The sequence below is a fragment of the Ursus americanus genome, chromosome 32 (genome assembly GCF_024610735.1).
Source record: "Ursus americanus isolate L20-20 chromosome 32, mUrsAme1.1.p, whole genome shotgun sequence".
NCBI classification, from domain to species: Eukaryota; Metazoa; Chordata; class Mammalia; order Carnivora; family Ursidae; genus Ursus; species Ursus americanus.
The window spans coordinates 20,461,083-20,479,880 of record NC_142158.1 but is presented as its reverse complement, the minus strand read 5'-3'; the positions used below and the strand labels follow the sequence as shown (position 1 = coordinate 20,479,880).

The following is an 18,798-nucleotide window of genomic DNA, read 5'->3' as shown; positions in this document are numbered from 1 at the left end:
AACTGCTGTGCCACCCAGGCGCCCCTTATCACCTTATTCTACTACACCCTCCCAGTCGATCTTTAGATCTCCCTATCCTCCATCCCCTCTTCCACTTCTCTTTATTCCACAGTACTTTTCATCTTCTAACACACTGAATAAGACTTATGAATTATGTCCAATTATTCTTTTATGTCTCTCCCTGATGAAATTCACACTTCATGAGAGCAAGAATCCTGGTTCGTTTTGTTGATGTGGAACTGTGCCTGACACATTGTAGGTGCTCAATAAATATTTGAGAAGAAAATTAATATGTAAAAATGTAAATTCCTACAAAAATCAAATCCATCCATATGTTTGTTCCCGACAATGTTTTCAAAAGGACAGCACATCATGACGAAGTTAGGCTTGTCCTAAGAATACAAGGTGATTTAATGTTAGAAAAATCAGCTGATATAATTAACCATTATATTCTAACAGAAGATACATCATATGGTTTTCTGGATAGATTAAAACACTGATAAAATTCTGCACCCATTTATAATAATAATTTAGAAAATACCTTAAAATAACTAATGAAGGAAACTTTCTTTTGTTTTTCAGGATATCTAAAAATTCTTTAAAAATGAAAGGTCTCAGGGGCGCCTGGGTGGCACAGCGGTTAAGCATCTGCCTTCGGCTCAGGGTGTGATCCCGGCGTTCTGGGATCGAGCCCCACATCAGGCTCCTCCGCTATGAGCCTGCTTCTTCCTCTCCCACTCCCCCTGCTTGTGTTCCCTCTCTCGCTGGCTGTCTCTCTCTCTGTCAAATAAATAAAAATAAAATTTTAAAAAAAAGAAAGGTCTCAGGGCGCCTGGCTGGCAGTTGTTAAGCGTCTGCCTACGGCTCAGGGCGTGATCCCGGCGTTATGGGATCGAGCCCCACATCAGGCTCCTCCACTATGAGCCTGCTTCTTCCTCTCCCACTCCCCCTGCTTGTGTTCCCTCTCTCGCTGGCTTTCTCTCTCTCTGTCAAATAAATAAATAAAATCTTTAAAAAAAAAAAAAAGAAAAGCAAGAAAAAAGATACTTTTAACTTGAACATACAGCAGACCTAAGAATAAATCTAAGAAAAGATGTGCAAAGGATCTTTTGTGTGTGTGTGTGTGTGTGTGCAAAATATATTTATGGAGAAAATAATAAAACTTTATTGAACATTAAAGAAGACCTATATAAGTGGAAAGCTATATCATACCATGTTCACGTTTTGGAAGATTTGGTATTAAACATGTCAATTCTCCCTAAATGGAAGAATAGATCTTTCAATCCTAATAAGAATTATATCAGATTATTTACTGAGATTGACTCACTGCTTCTAAGGTATAAGGAGATGCAAATGATAAAAAAAATAATCGAAACTCTCTTGAAGGGAAATCCAAGGGGTGAATTTGTCCTTCCATATGGTGTAAAGCTACAGGGATTAGATAGTGAGGTACTGATGCCAGGATTGTAAACAGACTGATGGACTAGAATAGAGAACCCAGAAACAGATCTATGCTCATATAGAAAGTTGCTATGTGACCAGGGTGGCTTTGTGTATCAGTGAGGGAAGGTGAGCTTTTCAAATGGTACTCCTGGGATAAGTAGGTAATCCATATGGAAAAAAGTAAAAGTAAACCCTCACTTATATCATACAGAAAAATTGTGTCCCAGTAGATAAGAGCTCAAAATGCAAAAGGCAAAATTATAAAGCATATAGAAGATGGGAAAACGTCAATGACTCAAAAATAGCTAAGAACTTCTTAATGAAGAAGGAGACACTTGCTAATTTTAACTTCAACAAAATTAGGAATTCTGTTACTCAAAAGACATCATAGAGACTGAAAGCACAAAACACAGAATAGAAAAAAAAATATTTGCAACATGTATTACCAGAAAGTCAGTCTAGGATCTTGAATATATTAAAATTCCTACAAATTAATAAGGAAAAAACTGAGAACTCAGAAAACAAATGAGAAAAATTCCCACAGAAAGCGACACGTCACAAAGAAGGAAATAAAATAGCCAATAGACATATGAGAAGGTGCTCAACCGAATTGGTGTTCAGGGAAATGTACTTTAAAGCCACAAATAGAGGGGCGCCTGGGTGGCTCAGTCGTTAAGCATCTGCCTTCGACTCAGGGCTTGATCCCAGAGTCCTGGGATCAAGCCCTGGGATCGAGCCCCACATCAGGCTTGTCCTCTGGGAGCCTGCTTCTTCCTCTCCCACTCCCCCTGCTTGTGTTCCCTCTCTCTCTGGCTGTCTCTCTCTCTGTCAAATAAATAAATAAAATCTTAAAAAAAATAAAGCCACAAATACAATCTACATTTTACTTATCAAAAGAAAAATTGAAAATAAAATGCCTAAATTCCTTTTTTATTTAAAAAAGTCTACATTTTAAATATGTTTCCTCAGAAACTTTGTATTCATTTTAAAGTTTCAGAATTATCTTGGTCATGAATTATTAAAATCAATGCTGCATATATTTTTTTCCCCTTTTTTGGGTGACTTACTTATCAGAAGTGAAATTACTCCATCAAAGGTGTGTGAATCAAAGAACTACATAAATGGAGAGATGTTTCATGCTCGTGAATGGGAAGACTCTGTATTGTCAACATATCAGTTCTTCCCAACTTGATCTATAGATTCTGGGCAGCCCCAATTAAAATCCCAGTTTTCGTGCAGAGAGCAACTGATTCTGAAGTTTATATGGCGAGGCACACGACCTAGACCAGGCAACACAATATTGAAGAAGAACAAAGTTGGAGGATTGTACTCAACCTAACTTCAAGACTTACTAAAAAGCTACGATGATCAAGACACTGGGGTTTTGGAGAAAAAGTAAACAAATAGATCAATCGCACGGAATAGAGAGCCCAGAAGTAAACCCCCAGAAATAGAGTCGACTGATTTTTGGCAAAAAAGCAAAAGCAATACAATAGAGCAAAGACAGTTTTTTCAACAGAGAGCGTTGAAATAACTAGACATCCACATGCAAAAACAGTATATGAATCTAGACCCAGTCATTACACTCTACCCAAAAATTAACTCAAAATAGATCACAAACCTAAACGTAGAACACAAAACTGTAAAACCCCTGGAAGATACCAAAGGAGAAATATAGATGACCTTGGAGTTGGTGATAACCTTTTAGATACAACACCAATACATGAACCGTGAAAGAAAGAACTGATGAGCTGGACTTCCTTACCATGAACATTTCCTGCTCTGCAAAAGACACTGTCAAGAGAAGGGAAAGATAAGCCACAGACTGGGGGAGAGAAACTATTTGCAAAAGCTATACCTGATAAAGGATTTTCACAATGTACAAGGAACACTTAACACTCCACAATGAGAAGATAAGCAACTTGATGAAAACATGAGCCAAACACCTTAACAGACACCTCACCAAAAAAACAAAAGCGTGTGAAAAGATGCTCCACGTCATATGTCATCTGAGAAATGCAAATTCAAACAATGAGATATCACTAGACACTTAGTAAGAATGGCCCAAATCCAAAACACTGATGACACCAAATGCTGGCAAAGATGTAGAGCAACTGGAACTCTCACTGGTTGCTGGTGGCAATGCAAAATGGCGCAGCCACTTGGAACATATTTGGCCATTTCTTTTAAAACTAAACACACTCTTACTATATAACCCAGCAATCATGCTCCTTGATATTTTCTCAAAAGAATGAAAAACTTATGTTCACACAAAGCCTGTATGCTGATGCTTACAGTATCTTTATTCATAATTACCAAAATCTGTAAGCAACCAATGTGTCCTTCGATAGGTGAATGAATAAATAAACTGTAGCACATTGTGACAATGAAATAGTATTCAGCACTAAAGAGAAATGAACTATCAAGCCACGAAGACATAAAGGAAAGTTAAGGGCATGTTACTAAGTGGAAGACACCAATTCGACATGGCCATGTACAGTATGGTTCCAACTATAGGAAATTTTGGAAAGGGCAAAACTATGGAGATAGTTAAAAATCAGTGGATGCCTGGGGTGAGCAGAGAAAGAGGGAGGGATGACTTGGAGGAGCACAGAGGATTTTTAGAACAGTGCGACTAGTCTATATGATACTGTAATGATGGATACATGCCATGGCAACATTTGTCCAAACCCATAGAAAGTACACCACCAAGAGTGAGTCCTAATGGACACTATGGTCTTTGGGCTGTAATGATGTGTCAGTGTAGGTTCATCTGTTGTAACAAATGCACCATTCTGTGGGGAGGGGGTGTTGTAATGGGGGAGGCCATGCATGAATGGGGACGGGAGAATACGGAAAATCTCTGTACCTTCTGTTCAACATTATTGTGTACCTAAAGGTGCTCCAAGAAATAACATGTATTTTTAAACAATTTTTTAAAAAGGTGTGTGAACATATTTTTGTAACTCTTGGGGGTAAAGATTCCTATGGCGCAGGGACCCAACCATTGGGATGTCAGAAGGTAGTGTTGGAGGACCCAAGCATGAAGGGAGATACTGAAGGTTGGGGGTGGCTGGGAGTTAGGGAAACCACATGAAGGAAGCAGGGGGATAAAATTAAACTGGATGTGAGAGCATTTGGTTCTCGGAAGGATAATGGTCCTTCCGTAGGCAAGTCCTTAACCTCTGTTCTGGCTCGGTCCTCCTCAGACCTCTCAGAGCTACATTTTGAAAGATGTCCACACAAAGAAGAACTATTCCAAGAGGCTTTAAACACAATAATTTAACAGTAGACTCCCAGTGGGATATACTATAAGGACAAAACATAAAGGGGAAAAGATCTTAACACTGGTTTCAGAATTTGTATTGTCTGGGAATGGTGAGAAGCGGCATTGTTTCTCTAAGACTGTTCCGGGTCTACTGCGGGATAAAGCAAATGAATAATGGTGTGATATTCTAATTCTTTCATTTCCAGTGTCCTTGACAACCAGTTTTATTGGTACAGGAAAAAGGCCATATTTAAGATACAAGAGGCTAAATAAACCATGTAGTCCTAAATTTGATTTGGAGGTTCACTATATTCTCATGATGTAGTTTATCTTTTATTTATTTATTTATTTTTATAATTGAGGCTTGACACCTTCTTTTTTTTTTCCAAGATTTTATTTATTTATTGACAGAGATAGAGACAGCCAGCGAGAAAGGGAACACAAGCAGGGGGAGTGGGAGAGGAAGAAGCAGGCTCCCAGCAGAGGAGCCTGATATGGGGCTCGATCCCAGAACGCTGGGATCACGCCCTGAGCCGAAGGCAGATGCTGAACGACTCAGCCACCCAGGTGCCCCGTAGTTTATCTTTTAAAAAATTTTTAAACTTCTTCTAGAAAAACTTTCTAGTTCTGTCTACAGAAATAGCCAAGAAAATAATGATGAACCTCATAGCAATGAGTATCTTCAGCAGACAGATGGTGATCCTGCAAAACCATTTCCCACTAAAAGGAAAGTGCTCCTTGGAGAAATGATTGATTCGAGATCTGGGTCAGGAAATGTGCAGGAGAAACCTGGAATATTTTCTTAGATCAGAAATGAGGGAAGAAAGGAAGATGGCAAAGATAACTTATTTACTAAGACACATCAGAAGGACTTAGGGGCCAACCTGAAGAGGCTCCCCGGCTAAAGATTGAGCAATTTAAACATCATCAAAGAGGGGCACCTGGTTCCCTCAGTCTGTTAAGCGTCTGCCTTCTGCTCGGGTCATGATCTCAGGGTCCTGGGATCGAGTCCTGCATTGGGCTACCCGCTCAGCAGGGAGTCTACTTCTCCCTCTGCTCCTCCCCCTGCTTGCGCACATGTGCTCTCTCTTTAGCAAAAATTTTTAAAAAATTTTTTAAAAAAATAAACATCATCAAAGAGAACAAGTGCAGGGGTGCTTGGGTGGCTCTGTGGGTTGATCAACGGACTCTTGGTTTCATTTCAGGTCATGATCTCAGAGTCGTGAGATGGAGCCTTCCGTCGGCTCCACACTCAGTGGGGAGTCTGCTTGAGATTCTCTCTCTCTCCCTCTGTCCTTTCTCTGCTCGCACACATGCTCTCTCTCTCAAATAAATAAATAAATCTTTTTACAAAAGAGAGGAAGTGCAATAGATTGAAGCACATAAAATAGGTTAAAATCCGCAAGTTCGTGATGGAACAACACCAAACGCAACAAAATCAACGCAGACTCATTGCCAAGTGTTTGCCTTTGGGGAACAAGGGTGGACCAACACGTTAATATGAAGCCAATACACAAAGGGAAACATCAAGCACTTATCCTGATGTTTCTCTAAACAGAATCACAAGTTAAATAGCACATAAGGACTGTTCCTCTATAGAATTATTCCAGCTAATACATGAAGAAGGATTGATAGCATATTATCATTTTATATCCCTCAATGAAGTAATGTATCTACATATTACTCCTTGGTAGATGCCAATGTCAGACAAACAGAAACAACTAGATCTCCACGTGGAGGACCTCAACTCTGCTTATAAAGCCATCTTTAAAAAATGTCACCCTAAATCTGATCCAACCAACCACTTACAGGAAATTACAAAGGAAAGAGTGATATGTTAAAACACTACGGAGATACAAGAAGCAAATCCAAACAGGGAAACTCCTGAACGGGACGAATCACCCTGCTTTTCCACAACACATGCAACAACAACAACAAAATTAAAGGACAGAAAACGATTTAAAGAGGACAACGCTGTAGATTATAAGAGACTTAAGGAACTTCGTCACCACTGCCAGTGATGGGCTTTTTGGATCTTGATTCAAATAAACAATGTGTGCGAATGAAAAGACAGCCATTAATGCATTCATGAAGCAATTATTAACGTGAACATTGGATTCTAAATAGTTGATGATATTGATGAATGACTTAATTTCTTGGGATATAATAACTATGGTTATTTTTGAAGAATCCTTATCTTTTAGAGATACATGATAAAAATTTCATGGATGAAATTTAAAAAGAAAGAAATCACCCTAGTAATAATAGATGGGAAAGAGAAAGAATCTATTTCAGGGAAGTTCATGTCCTCCCCACCCACCCCCAGAAGTCCGAGTTTATTCTGTTGAGTCACGGGTGCACAAATAGAGCCTACATAGGAGGGTGGGACAGTTTTAAAAAAGATTTTATTTATTTGCTTGAGAGAGAGAGAGCACAAGTGGTGGGGGGAGGGTCAGAGGGAGAGGGAGAAGCAGACTCCCCACTGAGCAGGGAGCCTGACGTGGGGCTCGATCCCAGGACCCGAGATCATGACCCGAGTCAAAAGCAGATGCTTAACTGACTGAGCCACCCCAGCTCCTGGGAAGGTGGGACTTTTGCTTCAGGCTGGGGGGAGGTTGGATGGGGAAATCACCCCATGTTGTTCTAGTCTTGTCCCTCAACACTCTGCTTTCAAACTATGCCCCTGTATTAGTCTGCTCAGTTTGCCATAAAAATACCAGAGGCTGAAGGGCTTAAACCATAGAAATATATTTTCTCACAGTTCTAGAGGCTGGGAAGTCCAAGATCAAGGTACCAGCTGATTTCAGTTTCTGATGAGAACCCTTTTCCTGGCTTGCAGATGGCCCCCTTCTTGATATGTCCTCATATGGTAATGGTAAGAGGAGAGAGGGAGGAAGGGAGAGAGAGAGAAAGAGAGAGGGAGATGGGGGAGGGGAAAGAGAGAGAGAGGGGGGGGTTGGAGGGAGGGAGAAAGAGAGAGGAAGATAGGGGAGAGAGAGAGGGAAAGAGATGGGGGAGGAAAGGAGGAAAGGAGAGAGAGAGAGAGAGAGATCTTTGTCTTCTTATAAGGCCACAGTTCTGTTGGGTTAGAGCCCAACCTTGTGACCTCATTTAACCGTAATCACCTCCTAAGAGTCCTGTCTCCAAATTCAGTCACACTGGAGGTTAGGGCTTCGACTCTGGGGAGACACAACTCATTCCTACCACCTCCCCTTGTGGGACTCTCCTGCTGAGTGCTGGGTCCAAGCCAGTTCTCTGTGTTGGTAGCCAAGTACCTGAGCGGATCCAGCTACATGAATATTTGCTGGGCTTCATGACAGCCCATATGGCTTTGCGCTGTCTGCCAGAGCTTGCCTGAATTCATTAGATCAAATCAAAGAAGAGAGCTTAATAGGATACTGCTTTTTTGCTAGTTCTTTCCCTCATAAGACCAAATACTGAATGGAATTAATCAGTCACGTGACAGAAATGGGGAAGGTTGGGATTTGTTTTGTTTTGTTTTTTGTTTTGTCTTGTTTTCATTCAGTTTAGTTTAATTTTGCGCAAGCTTTTTCTGCAAGGGCCGTGCACAAATGCTGAACTCACCTGCTTTCAGGAGTAAGGATAATGAACATGAAACAAATTAGCGAAACAGCGGCTCCCACCAGAAACCCTTCACCATCGGGCACAGTTGGAAGGCGGGGGGGGGGGGGGCACAAAGGACCAAGAAAGACAAAAGAAATAAAGAGAAAAAGAACAGTAACAACAACAACAAGGCATAGGGCAAGTCTGGAGGAAGAGGGAGGTGGTGCATGGTGGGGGCGAGGGGAGAGCAGAGACAGCCATGGAAGAAGGGCAGACGCAGTGTTGGAGAAGAGAACCAATGACTCGGAATGACAGGGAACGGCTCAGGAGCCCTTGACGTTGGTATTTCTTAAAATAAATAGCTTTTTTTTTTTCTCTCTGAGCTTGAGCTTGATTTGGGCTGAGCGCATAAAAGATTAAATCATCATCTTTCCTAATTGTAAGTTTAATGAAATACTGTCCACTTAGCTCTTCTTTAGCCTTAAATCACGGGATAAGTGTACTGTAAATGAAGAAGCTACAAGCCCCAAGTGAATAAACTGAGTGTTGGCATTTCAGACTGACGTCACTACAACTGTGTAGTGAAACCATATCAAGGACCCAGATGTCTTTATCCCACAATGTGCTCTTTTGAATTCATAGGGCAGACATGGGTGGGTGCCTCCCCAATATCTATCCTCCCTTCTTTGCTAATGGAACCATGGTTTTGCTTGAATGGCGATGTGCCCAACCCTGGGGAATCAATAGGCGTAGCCTAAACCAGTTTTGGAAATCCCATTCCCCCTTGATCATGACCAGACTAGGGACTTGCAGTGAGGTATAAGGGGAAATGGGCTTATGGGTTTATGAGAAAGATTTTCTTAGCTGATACAGAAGAGAGTACCTTCCCATTTTGGATGCTGTTGTGTGAGAAGGAGCAGCTGCAGCTAGATTCTGACCAGAGGTAGCAGGCCAAGGGAACCCCAGAAATACCGTCTTCGTGTCCTGGTGTTACTGAGTCATAGAACAGACTCTGAAACTCCCTACCTCAAGACTTCCTCATGGGAAGACTATTAAATGTTTTGTTGCTTGAATCCCCAACTGGCCGGCTCTTCTGTCACTTACAACGAAACACACTTCACTGAGAACATTAAGTACACACAAAGCTAAAGGATATTAGTGGGACTTGGTTCAGCGGTGAGGTACAAACCCCAAAATAGCAGTGGTTCAAATGAGATAGAAAATTCTTTCTCTCTCACTTTAGACGCTGGAAGTAAACAGGCCAGTTGGTAGAGTATCCCTGGCCTCAGAAACTCAGAAATCCTTTATTCCAGCTGGATGATCAGTAATCCACGACCTTATTTTCAAAGGTCACCTTATGGTCTAGGTTGGTTGCTCCGGTTCCAGCCACCATGTCTGTTTTTCAAGCAGCAGGAAGGAATAAAAAGGGAAGAACGGGCACACACATATAGCTTATGTCCGAGACCTCAAGAAATAAGAAATCTCAGGTAACACCCTCAAACAACTGGTCTATATAAAGGAATCTGTGTAATGCATTGAAGGAGATTCTGTTTCCGAGGTCCCGCAATATGATGCTTTGGGGGGCGTTGACCAGAGGCAGTGCTGCCTGGGGAGGGGGGCTGGGGCCAGCTCCGGCAGGCGACTGCTGCAGGTGCTGTGGTCCCATCCTATCTCATGCAAGCAGGGGCATTCGAGAAGGCATGTGACTAAACATGGGTGAAATACTCTGGTGTGGAGAGAGGACGGGTGCTCGGGGTAGGAAAGGGAATCAAGAGGTCCTGGGAAAGAGGGAACTGCACAGGCAGAGAAATATTTTTTTAAGATTTATTTATTCATTTATTTGAGAGAGAGAGTGAGCGCAGGGGGAGGAGCAGAGGGAGAGGGAGAGAAGCAGACTCCCTGCTGAGTGTGGAGCCCGATGGCAACTCGATCCCACGACCCCGAGATCATGACCTGAGCCAAAATCAAGAGTTGGATGCTCGACAGACTGAGCCGCCCAGACGCCCCCAGAGACATATTTTTATTATTGCCTGCAGGGGCGTGTTCACTCCCGGCCAGCGTGCCCTAGACAATATGAGCGACACAGCTGTGCCTCGGAGTTATACGTGACGGAGCCTGAGCCATGACGATGGGCCACGGGCATGAACCGTGGGAGACAAAAGCAGAGTTGACTCCTCAGCTCTTCAGAGCTCACCCCACTTCCAAAATTAACCCCTATCCTCTGGTGGGTCCTGACACGGGCAAGACCGACGCCGAGGTGGCTCCCAGGGTCAATAGGAGACACTAAGGGAGCAGAGGTCTGGAGCCAAGCTCCCTGGGGAGTCATGCTTCAACTCTCCGGAGAACAAATGCGGCGGGCCCGATAAAAACAGACCTAGGTCTGAAGCTGGCCTCATGTCCTCTCAGTTCTCCATGAAGTTCCTCAGCCTCACTCAACTTCAGACTCCTGTCTTGTTACAGGGTGTAACACTAGTAACTGCCGTAGGTGGACATTTCTTTTTGCTCTTGCTCCCCTTTCCTCCCTCTCCTTGACCATCCCCAGTCTAGGTGCTGAATGGGTCTGGAGTAAGACAAGGAGAAAGGCCAAGGCTTTGTGTGGACAACTGCACAGCCCTGAAGCTTTGCCCTGAGCCAGGGTCATGTTGGCAAGAGGAGGGGCGCGCTCCTGCAGACGTTCCACAAGAGGGCACTACTCTTTAGACTCACGTAAGGGCTTGCAAGCCCTTCCAGAACATTCCAAGCACTTGGGAGCCCACCGTGCTTCCTGCCCCCACAGGGGAACCAACCTGTGGGGGAGAACAAGGGTAGAAAAGGCCAAAAAGATTCTGAGTGAAGGAGACAGAGGAAGAGAGACTAGAAAGATTTGGGTCACTCAGATGCCTTCCAAACCAATGAGCTGAAAGGTTCTCAATGGGGAAAGAAGTATTACACACTGTCTTCTTGTCTTTTCCCCTGTTTGAGCATGGACCGTTCCTGCACATTTTTACACGTTCTGTGGCTCTCACTGCAGAGGCAACACAACACTCCAGTGTACCCAAAGTACCGCGCACAGTGTCTGGCACATGGTGACCACTCCGCAAACCCGGTGACCGTCTTTAGAATAGAAGAGACCTTGGTTCTTGTCTTGATCCCGCCACTCATGTGCTGTTTTTCCTGATCGATAAAATGGGGCCTTTGAATGAGATGATCTCTAAGCTCTGTTTGAGCTCTCCTGTCTTTGTGGGGTTGGGGCTGGGGCTGGGCAGATGGCAGTGGAATCCATACGGCCAAGATCGGGGACACGTGTTTGACATGATCTTGGCTGATGGGAATCAACTGGGTGGGAAGTGGAAGGACTGAATTCCTGCTCTGAGGTCCCCCTAAAGCCAACTGCACGCTGAACCAAGAGAACCCCAGGGGCAGACCCTTCCTCTTCAGAACGGAAGTACGTCTACTCTTCAAATGCTCTTCTCATATAGGAAATTCTACTGGTTAAAGATTTGTTCATAAGGATTCTCTCTAAAACTGGGAATGTTTTTGGACAAATGATGGTATCATCTATTTGGATGAGATTGGATTCAATCAAATTAATTTTCTTTGAACCTTTAACTGACCTGAGCCATGTTTAGGAAATGAGGCCTTTGCTATTAGGATGAGCAAGAGGAGGGCGGAGAGGAGGCACGGTGGGGGAAGAGAAGAAGGTGTGTAGGAGAAGGGAGGTGTGTGGGGGTGCTTTGGTGTGCTTGGCATGGGGAGGGGTCCCTACCAAGCTTTCAGACTGCACTAGTGTCCTGTAGCTGCTGTGACACACGACCACAACTTGGTGGCTCCAAAGAATAGACAAGTATTTTCTCACAGTTCTGGAAGCCAGAAGCCCAAGATCAAGGTGCCATCAGGGCCAGGCTCCTCCTGGAGGCTCTCGGAAAAAATCCTTCCTGGCTTCTTCCAGCTTCTTGGGGCTCCTGGCATCCCTGGCTTGTGGCCATATCATTTCCATGTCTACTTCCTTCCCTCTGTGCCCTCTCTTCTTGTAAGGAACCTGTCACTGCATTTAGGGACCATCCTAAATCCAGGATGGTTTCATCTCAAGATTCTTAACTAATTACATCTGCAAAGACCCTATTTCCAAACGAGGTCACATCCTGAGGTTCTGGTTGGCCATGGATTTGCAGTGGGACACTAGTCAACCACTGTAGAGGTGTCACAAGAGTGGGGGTGGGGGCATCTTGGTGGTGCTGGATGGGGGCCAGAGTAAGCTGCCAAGTTAAGTCTTTTTTTTCTAGAGCTGGCTCTTCCTTTCTTCTCTTATCAGGTGAGACTTGGCTTCTCCTTCCAGAAAATCTGGCCCATGGGGCAGATGCCGACCTATGGTGTTGAGCTCTCTCCCATCCCTCAGACCTACTGTATAGCTGGAGAACATTCTCCCCCTAGCCTGCCCTTTCCCCCCTGCCTGCTTGCTCCTCCCTACAGAGGGACCCGATTCTACCCGAGAGGGCTTACAGGGAGGGGCTTAGAGTGTTTCGAATGTGATAGACTAATGTTTGAGGGGTTTTGTCCAGGAAAGAAACGACTAGTGGCATTCACTCATGTCAATGGCAGTCTCTAATTGTCTAAGTGCTTTTATTAGTTATAGACATGACTGGAACATGGTTAGATCCCCTCCACCTCTCTACTGAGCCCGATTTTGAAAATGTCATCTCTTCCGACAAGGGCTCGGTCTCGCAGCTTCCTCGGTGCAGTGTTCTTTTTTAGGCAATGCGCAAGCGCAAGGGTGAAGTGTTGGATTCTTATTAGCATTTTCCAACAGCCAGGCCGTGCGCTCCTATGCAGATGGGCCGAATGCTTTCCTTTTATGTAAATGTCTGATCCATAACAGAGCTACCCTCTGACTCCTTGCATCTTGCTCAGATCTTGCAGGGCCCTTTTAAGGTAGCAACCATTTGGCAGCTCTCATCAAAGAAGCTGGCCTCCTTCTATCAAGAAGTTAAAATGCTGACATAGCCCTAAAATTTCTTGAGACAGATAATTCATCTATTTTCAGTCTGATGGTACGTTCGTCATGAGTTGGGGTTTTTTTTTTTTTCCTTGCATATGATAAAAGATCAACTCAAACTAGCTGAAGCACAAAGAGGGATTTAATAGGATCCTGGCGTTTCTTACATAATCAGAGGAAACCAGCAGCCAGACGGTGAAAGGGATAAGGATGGGGCTCGACTCAAGGAAAACCCCTGAGAGCCTTGAACTCTCACAAGGATCTGTGCTTTGTCTCAGCTTCGGTCTACTCATCGACCTCATTACCATCACAGACGAGCCCAAAGTTGACATCTTGCTGAGGCCACAACTAGAGCAGGACTGACTCACTCTCTCTCAGTCTCACAGTGAAGTAAAATGCCTAAGGAAGGGCTGTGAGTGGTTCACCTTAGGCAAGAACATCACTTCTGGCTCCAAGGGCCACAGGTATCTGGAAAAGTCTCTTCCTTTGATCAGTTTATGAACTTACGCTGAGGTCATGGAATCTAAGTCACCTCTTCTTTTAGGTAATGCAAATCTGGATGATTTTGGTGTGCACATGTTTCTTATTGAAGAAATGATGCTTTGAACACTATGGTGTGTATTTCCTTCGACAGAACCTTTCTGGAACAAGTGGAAATATCATCCCAGCAAAAAAGCCTGCTATGCCAAGTTTATTAAAATGGGTCAGATATTTTGTTTAAAATTCTGTGCTAAGTGCTTTAGCGTGACGAGTATTTAGCGCTGTGGATATAGATTGAACAAACACTGGAATATTGTGTCTAGCGAGAAAAACTCTTTTCTGTTTTAAGTATATCTTTCATTTGTTGAGGAACTAAAGCTAGATTTTTTTTTTAAAGATTTTACTTGTTGGGGCGCCTGGGTGGCTCAGTCATTAAGCATCTGACTTCGGCTCACGTCATGATCCCAGGGTCCTGGGATCAAGCCCCGCGTCAGGCTCCCTGCTCAGTGGGAAGCCTGCTTCTCCCTCTCCCACTCCCCCTGCTTGTGTTCCCTCTCTCGCTGTGTCTCTCTCTGTCCAATAAATAAAATCTTCGAAAAAAAAAAAAGATTTAGTTTGTTTATTTGACAGAGAGAGAGAGAGAGAGAGAGAGAGAGGACAAGCAGGTGGAGTGGCATGCAGAGGGAGAGGGAGAAGCAGGATTCCTGCCAAGCAGAGAGCCAGACTGGGGCTCGATCTCAGGACCCTGGGATCATGACCTGAGCCGAATGCACATGCTTCACTGACTGAGCCACCCAGGTGCTCCTCAACTGCCCCTTTTATTTTATTTTATTTTATTTTTTTAAAGATTTTATTTATTTATGTGACAGAGAGACAGCCAGCGAGAGAGGGAACACAGCAGGGGGAGTGGGAGAGGAAGAAGCAGGCTCCCAGCGGAGGAGCCTGATGTGGGACTCGATCCCGGATCGCCAGGATCACGCCCTGAGCCGAAGGCAGATGCTTTAACGACTGCGCTACCCAGGCGCCCCTCAACTGCCCCTTTTAAATCTCAGCTTTAGGGGCTCCTGGGTGGCTCAGTTGGCTAAGTGTCTGTCTTCGGCTCAGGTCACGATCCCAGGGTCCTGGGATGGAGCCCTGCGCCAGGCTCCCTGCTCAGCTGGAAGTCTGCTTCTCCCTCTCCCTCTGTCCCTCCCCCACCCCAACTCGTGCTCTCTCAAATAAATAAATCAAATCTTTAAAAAAATAAAAGGGGATAAAGCAGCTCTGGGCTATGTCTCCATATTTTAAAAACAAGAGTATCGGCAATAGGTGTCACCATCCTTTAAAAAGACAGGTGTTGGTTGCAACTGAAAAACAGACCAGATTCAACCACTAGGCTCAGCTGTGTTGTCCTAAATTATCATTTAACGGAGCACAATTCTTCCCTTATCCTGTGCATTCCCCATTCCTGGTTCCTTGGAGTAGCCAGCACTTCCTTCAGGAATACGCCTTTGCCCCCTTTGAAGGATGAGGACAAAGGCCAGAAGACTGAGCAGAACACCCCATCTCTTGCTGGGACACAGTACAGAGCATGAGACGTGGAGGCAAACAGTCCAGGCTCCAGGTTTAGACTTGGTGCCTTCCTGTGTGAGGCTGAATAGAAATTTGAACACTTTAGTTTTGATTTTCTCATGTGTGCAGTTGAGATAATTTTACCCAGCGTTGGTTTGAGCATTAAAGGAGACTATGTAATGTGTTTGGCACACGATTACTTGGCAAGAATTCAGTTTGGTCCCAACCACACCATGACCTCATACCCTTTTCTGGGTTTTCTCAGTCTCTCTCCTCAGTGCCTTCATGCCCCCCAAAGAAGGCAGGGAGGAGGGGCATCAAGGAAGAGCCACACTCATGTCAGCCTTACTTCTGGTGCCATCACTCACCTGGAAGCTTCCCTCTCTCCTGTTTTCCCATGAGCACTGGGTCATTTCCGGTCAGCTGGCCTCACACAGGGAGAGCGCCATCTTGTATGGAGTGTTCTCCGTCCTATGTCTCCAGATGCCTCATCGGGGTGAGAAGCTTGTCTTGAGCAGAGTGTTATGCTCTTTCAAAAGCTGTGACTTGGCCGGTGTTCGGTTCTTTCTTTCCACCATCCATACTTACCTGTGTGCTCATTGCAAGTACCCCATGCTCTTCGGAGAACACGTTCTGGAAAGAGCGAAGCAGGGTTTGTGTAAAAGCCTCAGCCACAGACTGAGGGACACTTTGAAGCAAGGGGGTTGGCTAATCCTTTCCATGGCTGGCCCGGTCTCTGGAGGGTGACAGAAAAGAGAGTCAAGTGTCGATCAGAAATAGTGCCATATAAACCCTCAGGCACCAAGATCCTCATCCAAGACACGGCTAGGAATGTCAAGTGCTCACATATGCTGAGGCAGGCTCAGAGGACAGCCAGGCTCTCGGCCTCTGCCAGCGGAAGGATGATTTATTCCCGTTGTGTTCTGTGCTCATTAATATCTGGTTTTCCTGAGGTGACATTTCTCCCAGTGATAGACGAAAGCGAAACATGTCTTTAGCCTTCTCTGGCTCTGGGTATCAAGCTTAGTTTTACAACAGAAGAGCCCAGACTCATTCTAATGGTCTAGCTCTGTCGACATAAAAGCCAGAAAGAAGAACCTGTGAGACCGCACCTGTGAGACCGCACCTGTGGAGAGATGAGGATGAATGTGGGACACGATTTGGCCTTTGGGCCTCTGGGACCCTCAAAAATCCTGCCCTTTCCAGGCGAGCTGAGGGGAATGGCAGTGACCGGCTGCCTCTGGAAACTCTGATCAGACTTCCTGAGAATTTGCATGACCACTGAGTGGGGCTTCGGAGCTGGACCTGTCTTTTGCTGAATACTGGGTATTATTCTAGCTAGGACTCAGCCGCGGGGCCCAGGGCCAAGGACAGTCCTATTTCTGTTGAGAAGAGTCAGGAATGTTTGCCATTTAATTCTGTCTCAGATAACATTCAGATGGTTTAACCCATAAAAATAAATCCAATTCTTTGAAGTCTGATGTGTGTTTGGATCTTTATACAGAGACAATGGGAGCTGTATTTCATTATTGGCTTTAACAGAAAAAGCAGGGACTAAATGTCTGTAGGATGAAGCCTGTAACGTTGTTTTAAAGCCTAGAATTGTCTTGATAATCGGGGGTGGGGGGGAATGCACCAGAATTCAATAAAATAATAAGGTAGATTTAAAAAATTCTGAAGACAACATGTGGACTGATAGTTATAAATACTGTTCCAGTGCACCTAACTTTATTTCTCAGTTAGCAAAAGATAAGAAAACCGCTTCGGATTGCTTTAGCTCCAGACCGGGAATGAGTAGCCACAGAACGAGGTGGGAGCTTCTCCAAAGCGCGCCGCTTATGAATTTGTCCAGAGCGCCACCTAGTGGAAGGACCGATCGGTACCGCTGCAGAAACGGCAGGGAGGGAGAGTGCGCAATGAGTTTAGACCTAAGACCAAGTGAAAAGCCTTTGTTGCCTCATTTTAAAATGCTTTTTCCAATGTGTCCATATATATTTTGCCTTGATAAATACAGCATCTTGAACATAACCAACCATTTCTTAGGCAAACCAGAGTGATAGGGCTTCACGGTCATCCTTTAGAAAAATCAGTTCCCTATATGGAGAGTCAATATTTTAAGTCAGCGCAGACAGCTGGAGATCGTCACAAACTCTCTCAGCCTTTGTGACATGTGTTTTTAAGAAGTCTTTGTTTCCATGCAGTTTACCTCTTAATGACAAAAACTTAGTGCATAAGATTTTATAGAGTTGATGCCACTGGTTAATGAAGTTATAGGTTATAGTTAATTAAGTGGCCCATCCATACATATGTGTGTGTGCCTATATGTCTATAATATTCTGAGTGTATGTATTGCAGCATTTAGAGTGTGTTTGCTATCCAAACCTCCCAGCTGTGAGCTCCCTGAGGGTAGGAGCCCCTGCATATGGACTTCCGCACCCTGAGTGCCTAGCATACTGCTCCCATGACCCCGGATTTAAACCCGTGGTTCTCAACGTTGGCTGTGCTTTGGGATCCGCAGGAGAGCTTTCGAGAGCACTGATGCCAGGTCCCACCCCAGAGACTGATTTCATTGGTGCACAGGATGTGCTGGGTATTGGGAATTTTAAAAGTTCTCCAGATGATTCTAATGTGCAGTCAGTGTTGGGAACCACTGATTTTAGGAGAAAATTCTCCAAGCACAGAAATGGCAGTATCACTTCTCATCGGCGGTAGAAGGCGGCAAGAAGAAGGAAGGGAGGGGGTGCCTAGGTGGCTCAGTAGGTTAAGCATCTGCCTTTGGCTCAAGTCGTGATCTCAGGGTCCTGGGATCCAGCCCTGTGTCGGGCTCCTTGCTCAGCAGGGAGTCTGCTTCTCCTCCCCCACCCCCACCCCATGCTCTCTTTCTCTCTCAAATAAATGAATAAAATCTGGGGCGCCTGGGTGGGTCAGCCGTTAAGCATCTGCCTTCGGCTCAGGGCATGATCCCAGGGTCCTGGGATCGAGCCCCACATCAGGCTCCTCCGCTATGAGCCTGCTTCTTCCTCTCCCACTCCCCCTGCCTGTGTTCCCTCTCTTACTGGCTGTCTCTCTCTCTGTCAAATAAATAAATAAAATCTTAAAAAAAAAAAAAGAATAAAATCTTAAAAAAAAAAAAAAGAGGAAGGAAGTGGGTAACACAGCCGTGAACATATCCCCGCAGAGTTGCCTGCTGTGACAGTTGAGCACTGAAGGGATTGTTCTGGCCTGATCACCATAGGTAGTTGGGATGAGAGAACAGAGGAGTTTGAAGCTATTTGAAAGTTCCAGAATTAAACTTCACCTCTGCCACTGGTTTACACTATCATATAGACAAGCAATTCACAAAAAAGGGGGAAAATTAATAAAAATATATTAAAAATGTTTAATTCCAGCAGTAACAGTATGAGGGCAAATGAACATTTCTTCCTCTTAATTACAATAAAAATTATTTGAAAATACTCAGTGTGAACAGGGACAGAGTAAAACTGAGCTTCACCCAACAGCATGGGTCAAGGATGACAAA

At 44.5% G+C, this 18,798-nt stretch overlaps 1 long non-coding RNA gene across 1 annotated transcript in view; it reads right to left on the bottom strand.

Annotated features, from left to right (window-relative positions):
• LOC148107325 (uncharacterized) overlaps positions 1–16,260 on the bottom strand; it is a 39,029-nt gene extending 22,769 nt beyond the window's left edge. Inside the window, exon 1 of the long non-coding RNA XR_015722598.1 lies at positions 15,647–16,260. This is a non-coding gene — a long non-coding RNA (uncharacterized LOC148107325). The remainder of the gene's footprint in view (positions 1–15,646) is intronic.
• Between the last annotated feature and the right edge of the window lie 2,538 nt (positions 16,261–18,798).